Source organism: Chlorocebus sabaeus, chromosome 12 (genome assembly GCF_047675955.1).
Source record: "Chlorocebus sabaeus isolate Y175 chromosome 12, mChlSab1.0.hap1, whole genome shotgun sequence".
Taxonomy (NCBI): domain Eukaryota; kingdom Metazoa; phylum Chordata; class Mammalia; order Primates; family Cercopithecidae; genus Chlorocebus; species Chlorocebus sabaeus.
The window spans coordinates 100,824,553-100,837,922 of NC_132915.1; the positions used below are offsets into that span (position 1 = coordinate 100,824,553).

Here is a 13,370-nt window from a genome sequence, read left to right on the forward strand (position 1 = left end):
CAGGTAGGTCCCATTCCACTCTGGAATGCGTTCAGGGGAATGCCATGTTAGGAAGGCTTTATGGACTGCTGCTATATGATAATTACATGGAAAAGGTGGCGTTTTTAAGGGAGAAGGCTAATTAACTCCACATTATTACTCTAAAAATAAACTAACTGTGCTTAAAGTCAGATAAATGAGCAATAGGAAGGAGAAGGGTCAATAGCCATACTATTATGAGGCTGCTCCCACAGCCTGGGCTCCTGCTGGGAGGGGACTCCTGCCTGGAGAGGGGGAATCCCAGTCTTAGATCTTGCTTGGAAGCTGCTCCCAAAGGCCTCAGGTCATCTCAACTCTGGGAGGACGGGGGCAGGGCGGGGGCTATGGAAAGCTGGCACTTCACAAAGCGACCGACTCCAGGGGGCAGAGCTTCTGAATATAAATCTGATCTAGGTCCCCATTCTCCAGGCCCTGTCCTACCACTTTCAGGATGACACTGTCATTTCTGGGACTGCTTCCTGGTCTAGCCTCATCTCACTCTGCTGCCCCGACAGGAAACAGGCTGCCAGGGCGCTGCACACTCCCACCTGCGACACCAGTCTCTCCACAGGTTCTTCCCAAGCCTGGGATGTCCTCTCTCACGGACCTGGATGGAAAAGACCTGCTGATCCTTGGTGGCTCAGCTCAGCTGGCGCCTTCTGGGTGAGTCTTCATAACTACACTTCTAGGTGCACTTCTTGTGTGGGCCTACCACATGGTAGCATGGCTCTCCAAAGGAACCTGCTTGTCTTATCGTCACTGCAGCCATGGCTACATTATCTGGGCCTGTCCTTTTATGTCTAGACAGGTCAATCAGATTCCCTCTTCTAAATGGAGATACAGATGCTGGGCTGTCTAAATTGGCACAAGGACTCAGAATAAGATGAGGGGCTTTGGGACTTCCAGTCTCAGGCCCATGGAGACTGCCCCGGCCTATCGGCACTGTTATCCTTGGGTTCTAGAAGACCCCTGTGGCCTTCCAAGAAATTCTTCTTTCTCCTTAAGCTACTGAAGGTGGTTTCCATTACTGGCAAGCAGAGGAACAGTGCCCAAGAGAGACACGTAGCCAGTACTCAGTAAACCTTCCCAGACCAAGGAACAGCAGGCGACATCTCTAATACGAAGGCCTCCTGCAAAATGCCCAGAAATGACCTTCCCTAGTCTTTCGACAGACCTTAGTGCCTGTAAGATTAAAATTCAGCATATCCTTTCTATTAGTCCTTCTCATCCGTTGTCCTTTTAATTGAAGCAGCGGCTGGTCATAGTTATTAATTAATAATATATCACCCATATTACTGTAAGTTCACCTCTTTCCCGGAGAAATCTTCTTGGGGACTTTATTTACAGTAGCTAATTTTTCAGATCTCCAAAAATAAACTGATATATGTTGTACATTTGTGGCCAGAAAAGTTGAGCCACTGGTATTTTATCCTGGAAACATCATTATGATGTACTAATTGTGACTATAAATCCTAAATTGAAAAAATTACCTAATAATTTCTGAAAAACCTCACTTTCAGACATTTGACAAATTTAGCCTGATTCTAAATCATGGTACTAAAATGTTAGCATTCCTGACTGGAAGCTAATCATTCTGTTAAGATATAAATTCTGTGTTGCTAATAAGGAGGTGGACCTTACACAGAGGCATCTGTGTGTGCGTCTGTATATATTCACATTCACAGGATCTACCCCACATCAGAATCTTGTTGGTGACATTCCTGTGTGGAGGAACAATGCGGGCACCTTTGTTGGCCATGCTGTGACCAAGCAGAGCCATCTACAAAGGACACAGGGCTGTGAAGGACAAAGAGACACCCCCTCCAGGAGGCCTTCCTGCTGACACCTGGCCACGACAGACAGACACCAGGGCCTGGGGCTACAAAGAACCAGAAGGTCTTAGGGAGACCTGCAGACCCGAAGCTTCGGGGTTCACTGACCACTTTGATAAGACAGCTTATGGACTATCCACACCACCTGCTCCTGCTTGTCACTGACAAAACCGAACCAAACCTCAAAGCACTACAGCATGTTTTGCCTGAGCAACTGAGACACTGTTAAAAAGGTTTCCTGCACTTTAAGCAGAGCCCAATCTATACATAGCACATGTAGTATGCAGTCTGCACGGCCCAGGAGCCTCAGAAAGGAAGCTTTGACGCTGTCCCCTTGGGACTATGGTGCCTATGAAGCATGTCAATTGTGGGCTGACAGAGGGGAGGCCTGTGGTTCATCTGCACAGTCACGTGAAAAAAACAAAAAAAAATCCCAAGCCAAGTCTCCTGAAAGGCTGTATATTTGAACCAAGTGACCCCAAATCCCCCGTCCTCTGAATTTTGAATGTATCTGGTTGCATGTGGAGGCTGTGTGTCCCCTGACCATCCCAGGGCTCATGCCAGCACCCATCTGAGGAAGAGTGAAGCAGGTGGGGAGGAGGAAGAGTCCCGACATCCCCCCACTCTCCCTCAAGCCTCCGGTCTGTTTGTCCTTTCCAGTGAAAGCACTCACACCATGGGGAGAGGGGAACAGAGGGCAGAGAATGTTCTGTGGAGCACCTGTGATTGGACCTGAACAATGACAGAGCTGCAAAGTCAATCACTGGGCTGAGGCATGGTGGACAGCCACAGCAGACAGCCCCCTCTTGCTCTCTGCAAGGAGTGATGAGTGGAACCCTGAGAGGCAAGTGCAGGTTAAGATCAGCAGCCGTGATGGGGCACAGGACATGGGATGGACTCACTCCGCAGGCGTTTCTGCCCTGAGTTCCCCTCACTAGCGGCCCTGTTTCGCTGGGCGGCCAGAAGGGCAGTTTTCCTCAGTCTGGGCTCTGCCAGGAGCACAGGCTAGGGCAAAGGACAGAGAAATGAACACTGAGAGTCAAATATGATGAGCGTGAAGAAGGTAAACACAGGGAGCTGCCGTGGAGACACCAGGGCAGAAGCACCTGGCCAGGGGTGGAGAAGAGTCACCAGGGGCAGTTTCTTGGGAGGAGCTGACACCTCGGCAGTTTTGGAGGAGGGCAGTGAGTCAGCCGGGTAAAGGTGAGGGTGGAGAAGGATGAAAAAGAGGAAGATACCACAGGGCAAGGATATGGCATGGGTAAACATACACGGTCTCCACGGGAGCTCTGGGCAGACCAGGGTCATGCGTGGCAGGCAGGTGGGAGGGAGGGGGCAGTCGCAAAGGGCTGAGAGTGCCTGGAGTCACCAGCTGATGGGGGCCACTAGTGGAGTTTAAGCAGGGCAAGTGAAAGAAATGGGCAAACTGTGTTTTAGGGTGTTCTACCTGGTTCCCTGGAGCCTGGAGGCGAGGTAAGCAGTTCCCATAGTCAGCCAGGTAGGAGTGAGTGCAGTTTTGAGCTAGACAGGTGCAGAAAGGATACTGAAAAGGAATGGAGGCGAGAACTACAGAGAAGGCAATGTTGGCAGGATGGGGAGACTCTTTCACAATAGAATAATCACTAATAATCAGAATTCACACTTCCATGACTTCACCCAGACCAAGACCTATATATTAAAGCGTAACACGTTCACTGACCTCTTGCTGGAAATGAATCTGTCAATAAACATGAGTAATTTATGCCACATGGTAAATTTCCACCATAGGTGTCTGGGAAGAAGGAACTGCCCACACTTCAACACTGACTGAACAGGAGAAGAACACCTGTTATCAGATACGGTCAGCCTCAGACACCTCACGGCTCATCTCAGGTAGAAGAGGAACAGGGGGCCAATGACCTCCTCAGCTGCAGCCCACCAGGCATCTGTCCTGGGGCATTAAAGGGAATCAGAGTTGGGCAAGTTACCCTTGAAAATTCCAAGACCACCAGCAGTTTTCATAGGAACAGGGTTAAGTCATAGGAGCAAGTTTTGTAAAAAATAGCTGAGATGCTGGGCGCAGTGGCTCAAGCCTGTAATCCCAGCACTTTGGGAGGCCGACGTGGATGGATCACCTGAGGTCAGGAGTTCGAGACCAGCTTTCCCAACACTGTGAAACTCTGTGTCTACTAAAAATACAAAAATTAGCTGGGCATGGAGGCAAGCACCCAGAATCCCAGCTACTCAGGAGGCTGAGGCAGGAGAATTGCTTGAACCTGGGAGGCAGAGCTTGCAGTGAGCCAAGATTGCGCCACAGCACTCCAGCCTGGGCGACAGAGTGAGACTCTATCTCAAAAAAAAAAAAAAAAAAAAATGAGACGAGAAAAAGTTATATATTAGTATGACTTGAAAAAAATGCAAAGTTTAATATTCAAATTAGCTCAAATTATTTTGCATTAATTGTTAAATTCTGTTTAAATTAAGGTTTAACAAAAGCCTGAGATACAGGGGAAAAAAGCATAATTCCTGACGTTAGACTTAGGGTTTCATCTAAGTTTATGTTTCATCTAAGCCATGTGTCAGCTGTGGGAACTTGGCAAGGCACTGTTCCTTCCAAGGTTTGCCTGGCTGTAAAGGAGGGGACAGCATCTGTCAGTGATCTCCTCTATGTCACATACATCCCTGCATGTAGCAGGGACTCAATGGATGGAGGTGGTAATTCATTTAACTATGACAGAACTGATATTTGATGATAAAATGCCCATTACTTTGAAGATTTCATTTTTAATTGAGCCTCCTTTGAGCAGATTTGCTTTTACAGTGCTATAGAAATAAAACGCAATATAAGGGTGTAAATGTGGCATCTAAGCACTGGTCACATGCTCAGGGCAGATACTGAAACTGTACGTCCACTCCTGAGTTTTGAAATGAAAATCTGGATATGTAGAACTGTATTTACACTTATGTAAGTTTTTTCAAAGTAAGACAGAGAAGATGGAATTTAATACCAAGCAGAAACTAATTAGTGGCACAAATGTCAGAAGTGGAGACTTCAAGCTTTTGCACTGTAGTTCATCTTCTATATTATGGATTCCAATTAAAACAGGAGGCTGTGCTGAAAAAACAGGTTCTTCTGGCCAATTCAGGGGTGTGGCCATGTTGGAGAGGCTGCTGTGGTCATGAGATGGGATGGCTTAAACATACAGGAATAGCACTCACAACTCTGCTAAAAGAGGTGCTTCCAGACTGCCACTGCAAATCAACTGAAAGGAGAGTGTTTTTTTGATTCTCAATTTTTACTTTTTTTTTTTTTTTGAGATGGAGTCTCACTCTGTCGCCCAGGCTGGAGTGCAGTGGTGAGATCTTGGCTCACTGCAACCTCCGCCTCCTGGGTTCAAGCAATTCTCCTGCCTCAGCCTCCTGAGTAGCTGGGATTACAGGTAACCGCCACTATGCCCAGCTATCAATTTTTTACTTTCCATTTGCCTTAGGAAAAGTCTCAAGGGAGGGTGTCTTCTAACACAACCTGCCAGTACTGACTGTGGCTGGCCATGATGGGTCAGAGCTGGAGCTGCCAGAATGAGCCTGCAGCCCACCTTTGTCTAAACCCCCAGGTGTCACCACTTGCCAAAAAATAAAAATAAACCTGCTTCTTTTCCTTATTAAAAATGTTAGAAATTTAGAAGAGAGAGGAAAACCTCCATACCCCACCCCAAAATCCCAACACCAGCACAATGACATTCATGGTCTCTTTCCTAACCATTTTCGCCTGTTGTTTTTCACAGTTGTAATCAGATTGTATACTAGAAGTTGAGCTTAGTTTTTTTAAGTTAACATTTTACCATACCCCTTTCCCTCTTGCAACAATTTCTATAACCACCCTTTTCAACGGCTGCATTTTATTCCAACCAGTAGATGCGAGCTACAGGTCATGCTGCTATCTCTGTTGGGCTTCCAGGTTACTTATAAAATTGCCAGTACTATAAATAAGGCTATAAAGAACAGTTTTGAGGCTTTGGATTCTTTCTTAATTCCTTTACATCAGGAAAGGATAATTTTTGAAAACTGAGTTTGCAAGGTCTGATATCTTCTGGGCCCTCTGGCCTGGGAGGGGAACATTCTCATTGGATTTCTTGGGGGAAACTGATAGGAACACACACATTGTTTTAGGCAAAGCTGTATCTTTCTGTAGGAACTAGTAGGAAATGCTGGACTGCGGTTATCTGGGCTGAAAACTCCCTCCTGGTTGGGTCTCCACTGTAAGCAACAGTTCTGAGCTGCCTGCAGGGAGCTTCAGCTCAAGGTAATTCAACTGGCAAAAGTGGGTGCTCCTTCCCAAGCCCCCCTGCGGGGGCAGCGGTCTGGGCAACTATAAAAATGACCTCTTTGACCTCTAGAGCAGGGGCTGTGCCTGACCTACTTACATTTCTGCCTGGATTCTCAAACTCACTCTCTCTCTCTTGCTCCTTCCTATAGATATCATTAAATCTCTAATTATAAAAACTCCCATGGCAATGTGATTTTCCTCCTTCCTCTCATGTATTGAAAACACCCTTGCTAAGGTCACTATGCCCTCAATGTCGAGAGATCCGGTAGAGATTTCTCAGCTGTTTTTGACACTTCTTAAAGTCCTGGCTTCCCTGCAGGCACGGTCACCTGATTCTTCGGTCCATGTCTCCAGTCATCTGTTTCTCACATTTCCTTTGTGATCTTCTGGACCTCCACCTGTCCCTTAAGCAATAGTCTTCCTGAGTTCTATCCTTGATCCGCACCTTCTCTAACTCTGCATTTTTCCTGTGTCAGGTTTGTCCTTGGGTTTTAGTTACTACTCACATGTTGGTGATGCTGAAGCAGCTATGTGGCCTATACCTTTCTCCAGAGTTTCAGAGCCGACCAGTGGGTACAGCTGCCACCTCCACATGTCCCCCAGTGCAGCATGTCCAGAACCGACATCAGCATCTCCCCTTAAATTGGCAGTTGTGGTGGCACAACTGGAGGCTTCACCATGCACCAAGTACCGGGCATTTGGTCTCCTAGTTTTCACGTTTATCTTCCGTCCCTCTCTATCCTGGTACCACAGCCCTCACCCAGGTCCTGATCATCCATTGCTTTTTCTCTGGTTTTCCTTCTTTTGATCATGTCTTCTGCAGATTCAAACATCTACTCACAGTTGTTTTTTTTTGAGACGGAGTCTCGCTGTCACCCAGGCTAGTGTGCAGTGGTGCGATCTCGGCTCACTGCAACCTCCGCCTCCCAAGTTCAAGCCATTCTCCTGCCTCAGCCTCCTGAGTAGCTGGAATTACAGGCGCCTGCAACCACGCCAGGCTAATTTTTGTATTTTTAGTAGAGACAGGGTTTCGCCATGTTGGTCAGGCTGGTCTCGGACTCCTGACCTTGGGTGATCCGCCTGCCTTGGCCTCCTTAAGTGCTGGGATTACAGGCTGAGCCGCCGCACCCAGCCCATTTTTCTGTTTTTTTGAGACAGAGTCTTGCCCTGTTGCCCAGGCTGGAGTGCAGTGGTGCGATCTGGGTTCACTGCAATCTCCACCTCCCGAGTTTGAGTGACCCTCCCACCTCAGCCTCCCAAGTAATTGGGATTACAGGCGTGCGCCACCACACCCAGCTAATTTTTGAAATTTTAGTAGAGATGGGCTTTTGCCATGTTGGCCAGGCTAGTCTCGAACTCCTGGCCTCAAGTCATCCTTTTAAAATATACCATCTGGATCCCCCTACTTAAAAGTCTGCAGTGCTTCTTTTCCTATCATCCTCAGAATTAAGATCAAGCTTCATAAGATGATTTTCAAGACCCTAGATCAGCAGTTCTCAACTTTTTGGTCTCAGAGCCCTTTATACTCTTAAACACTACTGAGGAGTCCAAAAAGCTTATGTGGATTATACCTATCAACATTTATTGTGTTAGAAATTCAGCCAGGCGCAGTGGCTCACACCTGTAATCCCAGCACTTTGGGAGGCCAAGAGTTTGAGACCAGCCTGGCCAACATGGAGAAACCATGTCTCTACTAAAAACACAAAAACTAGCTAGGTATAGTGGTGTGTGCCTGAGGCTGGGCTGGGAGGCTGAGGCATGAGAATTTTGAACCTGGGAAGTGGAGGTTGCAGTTAAGGCAAAATCATGTCACTAGCCACTGTACTCCAGCCTGGGTAACACAGCGAGACTCTGTCTCAAAAACAAACAAAAAAAGAAAATAAATGAAATTAAAACCAAGAAATTAAAAAATATATATTAATTCATTAAAATAATAAACCCATTACAAATTAACGTATTTTAAAATGGAAAAACCCTTACATTTCCCCAAAGTTAAATAAGAGTGAGATTTTAAAAAAATTTTTCTGAGACAGGGTCTCACTTTGTTGCCCAGAGTGCAGTGGCATGATCCTGACTCACTGCAACCTCCACCTCCTGGGTTCAAGCGACTCTCCTGCCTCAGCCTTCTGAGTAGCTGGGCTACAGGGGTGCACCACCAGGCCTGGCTAATTTTTGTATTTTTAGTAGAGATGGAGTTGGCCAGGCTGGTCTTATACTCCTGACCTCAGATGATCCATCTGCCTCGGCCTCTCAAAGTGTTGGGATTACAGGCATGAGCCACCGTACCAGCCTATTTTATGTTTTTGAAATCTCTTTAACATTTGGTTGAACAGAAAACAGCTGGATTATCCAATCTGATTCTGCATTTGATCTGCTGTGACATAGTTTTGGTTAAAGTAAATGAAGAAAGGCCAGCCTCACGCAGATATGTTTTTGGAAAAGTGAGGCATGTTTTAATGTTCTTCTTTGTAAATATTCCTCTTTGATACTACACTGAACTTGATAAATGGTATTTTCTTAAAGATTAGTTGCAATGTGGAATATAAACCTCATTAATAAACTTTTTTGTATTCTGTTACATTAAAATCTATTGGTCTGTCTTACATTTTGAATCTTTCCCCTTGCCTGATTTTGCAACATCATGCAGTAGTCTGGAAAATATTGGCTCACTGAGTTATGTAGATCTTCCAAATGTTGACATATTTCATTTTACAATATTGAAAAAAAAATCACATTCATTAATATCACCACTGATATTGGAAGTCTTTAAGCAATGAGAAGCCAAGTTCAGTGATGGAAATTTTCCAAAACTCTAATTTTCACCTGAAAGTTTGAACTTCATCATTGGCAATAAATACTATCACTTGTTCTCCTTGAAGTGACAGACTCACTTCCTTCATTTTCAAGAAAAGGTCTGCCCAATATTCATTTGAATAACCATAGTTTGTCAGTTGTTCTTTCAAGTTATAATAATGTTCCATGAAACAAACAGCTGGTTCAGCCTGCAATTCAAATAATTAAACAAGTGCTATTCCTTGAGACAAGTACCCTGCTTCTGAATGCAGCAGAAATGCTTCCATGTACTTCAGGAAATAAAGAAAGAACAATGGCTTATGAGGGCCTTTTGACACTTCAATTCATGTGTAAGTTGTTCTAGTAAAATACCACATGGCATTTCAATAACCAATTATTGGTTGAGGTTTATTCTTCAGCTCTTACAGAAGTAGATAAGAAACAAGTTCTGCGTCTGGAAATTTCCTCCTTGGAAGGACTTAAAGTCTATGACAAGCTTGAGTTTGCAAGTACTCTATGGGAGGCTAAATTACTACAAATGAAACCTCATCTATCCAGAATCATTGGAGTGGAGAGCTAGGGTAACCTTTGTGCAAAAAGCCTTTTTCCATTTTAAGCATTCAAATTCCATATTACACACCTTCCTTCTGCATTAGACTATAAGGAAAATAAAATACTGTTTTATCACTTTCTTCTAAGTACTGAACATCATGATTCTCCCAGGGTTGCAAAAGGCTCTATGTTGTGCCACAAAGTTGGGATTACAGGCATGAGCCACTGTACAAAATTGCTCCATACTACAATGTTTACTGAGTTTTTGGAATGCTCTTTAATAGTTTTTGTTTAGTTTTATTTTTGGTCAACTCTTGTTAGCTTTCACTTCCCACTGTCTTTATTGTTTAAGTTCTGTCATTCTCTTTCCCCTCTTTTAATATTCTGCATTTAACATCCTTTAGGAAGAGAAACCAGATAACCTAGCAAAGATGAAATTTGTTTAAAAAATAAGACTTTATACACTCGGAGTCAGGGCTAGGGTTATTCTTCCTTCAAGAAAGCACAGATGTTGGCTGGGTGCAGTGGCTCATGCTTGTAATCCCAGCACTTTGGGAGGCCAAGATGAGAGAACTGCTTGAGGCTAGGAGTTCAAGGCCAGCCTGGTCAACATAGTTAGACCCCCATCTCTATTAACAACAATAACAACAACAAAAAAACCCTCAAAAAACAAAAATAAAAAAAAATAAGAAAACACAGATGTTTAAGTGCCTTGGCTTTGTGTCAGGGGCAGAGGGAAGACTGTGGACCTCTGTTCCATTTACAGATAACTTTGGACAAGTGATGTAGCTTCTTTGAGCCCCGGTTAACTCACTGATAAAACGGGAATATTATCTGTCTCACAAGTTGTCGTTAGGATTACATAATCCTAAGAGGAAGTCCAACAATCTTAGAATGATGTAACAAGTGTAGATACAACCTCACAGAGTTGCAAGAATTAAGTAATGCGTATAAAGGACTTGGAACACTGTCTGATGGGGGAGGTTCCCCTTGCTTCCCTTTTCACCTTCACTCTCAGACAAGCAAACTTTTCCTATAAAGGGCCAGATAGTAAATACTTTAGGTTTTATGGACCAAGAGATAAAATTGAGGGTACTTTGTAGATACATAAGAAGAGAGAAAAAAAATTCCACATTTTGTATTGACAAAATTCAAAATTTAATCATCAAATACATTTTTGGGTAATACAGATCTACTAATAAGTAGTTTTTTTTTTTTTTTTTTTTCCTTTGGTTGAGGGAATAACATTTCACTTAAATGGGATCCAAAATTAGCGTTCTCTATCATCACATCAATTGCAAATGTTTATTTGTAAAATCTATTCTTGCCTGATAGGCCATACAAAAACAGGTGGTGGGCTGGATTTGGCCAGTGGGCCACAGTGTGCCAATTCCTGCTGGAAAAGGTCTCTCTTGCTCCTTGCCTTTTTCTTGGTTCATCCCATATCATTGGTAACTGATACTTTGAGTGTACTTAGTTCTCTGTGCAGATTTGGATTTCCTTCTGGTATTTTTCCCCTCCAGACCTTCACTTCTCACAGTGTAAGGTTTAGTGGCAACAAATTATTTCAAATTTTTGATGCCATTATTTCACCTTCCTCTCTGAAGGATATTTTCACTGAACATAGGATTCTAAGTTGACAGACTTTTTTCTTTTAGCACTTTAGAGGTGTCATTCCATTGTCTTCTGGATTGCATTATTTCTAATGAGAAGTCAGCAACCATTCTTATCGTGGTTTCTCTATGTAATATGTCTTCTTTCTTCTGCTGCTTTTAAGATTTTTGTCTTTATCACTGGTTCTTAGCAGTTTGATTATAATGTGCCTTGGTGTGGTTTTCTTTAAGTTTATCATGCTTAGCTTTCACTGGGCTTCCAAGATTGCTGGTTTGATATTTTTAATCAAATCTGGAATAGTTTTTCCCCTCCATCACCAAGACTACAATTGCATATATGTTAGAACACTTGCTATGACTCCAAAGGCTCTAATCTCTTCATCCATTTTTTCTCTGTGCCTTGAATAGTTGTTTCTATTGTTCTGTCATAGAGTTCACTGTGGCAGATTCTGAAATGGCTCCCAATGATCCTACCTTCTGCTTTTCATGCCCTTGTGTAATGCCCTTGTCTTGTTTGTGGACTGGACCTAGTGACTTGCTTCTAACGAATAATACAGCAGAAGTGTTGGGATGTCACTTCCGAGAATAAGTTATAGAAAACTGTAACTTATTCCTTGCTAGCACTCTCTCACTCTTGATTACTTTGATGAAGCCAGCTCCATCATGTAAGCTTCTCTTTGGAGAACTGAGGGTGTTCCCAAGGAAGTAAACTCTGCCAGCAAGCACTCAGCGAGCTTGGAAGACCTGTCTGAATGAAATCCTGAGATGACTGCAGTCCCAGCTGACATCTTGATTGCAGCCTTTTGAGAGACCTCAAGCCAGAGGACTCAGTTAAGCTGTGGGATACCTGACCCACCAAACTGTAAGACAGTAAATGTTATTGTTGTTTTAAGCCCCTATGTTTTGGGGCAATTTGTTTTGTGGCAATAGATAAGTAATGCACTGATCTTTTTTCATCATCATTCTAATCTGTTCCTATTCAGTGAATTTTTTTTTTTTTTTTGAGACACAGTCTCACTCTGCTGTCCAGGCTGGAGTACAGTGGTGTGATCTTGGCTCACTGCAATCTCTGCCTCCTGGGTTCAAGCGATTCTCCTGCCTCAGCCTCATGAGTAGCTGGGATTACAGGCATGTGCCACCAGGCCTGGCTAATTTTTGCATTTTTAGTAGAGACAGGGTTTTACCATGTTGGCCAGGCTGGTCTCAAACTCCTAACCTCAGGTGATCTACCCACCTCAGCCTCCCAAAGTGCTGGGATTATAGGCACGAGCCACTGTGCCCGGCCCATTTAGTGAATTTTTTGATTCAGGTATTGTATTTCTCAGCTCTGGAATTTTCATTTGGTTCTTTTTCAGTTTTAATTGTTCTTCTTTAAGTCCCTGAACATATTTATAATAGAGATTTTAAGGCACTTCTCTGTGAATTCTACCACCTCTGACTCTTCTGGTTCTATTTTTATTGATTGTTTCCTTGGTTATGAGACACAGTTTTCTGCTTCTTTGCATGTCTAGTAATTTTTAAGTGAATGCTGGACACTACCAATATTACACTGTAGGTGTCTGCATTGTGCTGCCCTTTAGAGTACTGGGCTTTGTTCTAGTAGAAGCTAATTTATTTGTGGATCCGTTTGATCCTTTCAAGATTCCTTTTAAGGTTTTGGCAAGGATTAGAGCAGTCTTTAGTCTATGGCTAATTTAGTCCTATTCCTAAGATATAGCCTTCCTGGAATCACTATTAAATGTCCTGGATGCTCCACTCTGGTTAGTCAGAACTCTAGTTTATAGTTCCCCAGTAGTTGTGTGCCCAGCCTTGCAAGGTCCCACTGCAGACATGCATAGTTTAGTACACAGTGAAAGAAAGATTCAAGGGGCTCTTTCTAGAGCTCTTTCTTCCTTCCATACTCTACACTGCAAATATCAGTTGATTTAGCCTCCTCCACCTCTTATCTCTGTCTTCCAGCTCAGTGAGACTGTCATACTTTCCTTGGGTTCTCTCTTCCTGCAAAACTCTGGAGAAAAGCTGAGGTGATCATCAGTCTCACCTCTTTTGTTACCTTTCTCTCAAGGATCACAGTCCTGAACTGCATATTTTCTAATGTCCAAAAGTGGTTTTTTATATTTTGTTCAGTTTTCTAATCACTTATGATAGAAAGGCTAATCTGGTAGCAGGTACCATGTGTTGGAAGTTGCATATGGAGTCTTGTAAGCAATACACATTTTGATTTTCATGTAACTATGGCTTACTTTTTCCATGTCT

At 43.6% G+C, this 13,370-nt stretch overlaps 1 protein-coding gene across 7 annotated transcripts in view; it reads right to left on the minus strand.

The window, feature by feature from the left end:
• MAPKAP1 (MAPK associated protein 1) overlaps nucleotides 1-13,370 on the minus strand; it is a 273,571-nt gene that overhangs the window by 7,701 nt on the left and 252,500 nt on the right. The window lies entirely within an intron of this gene.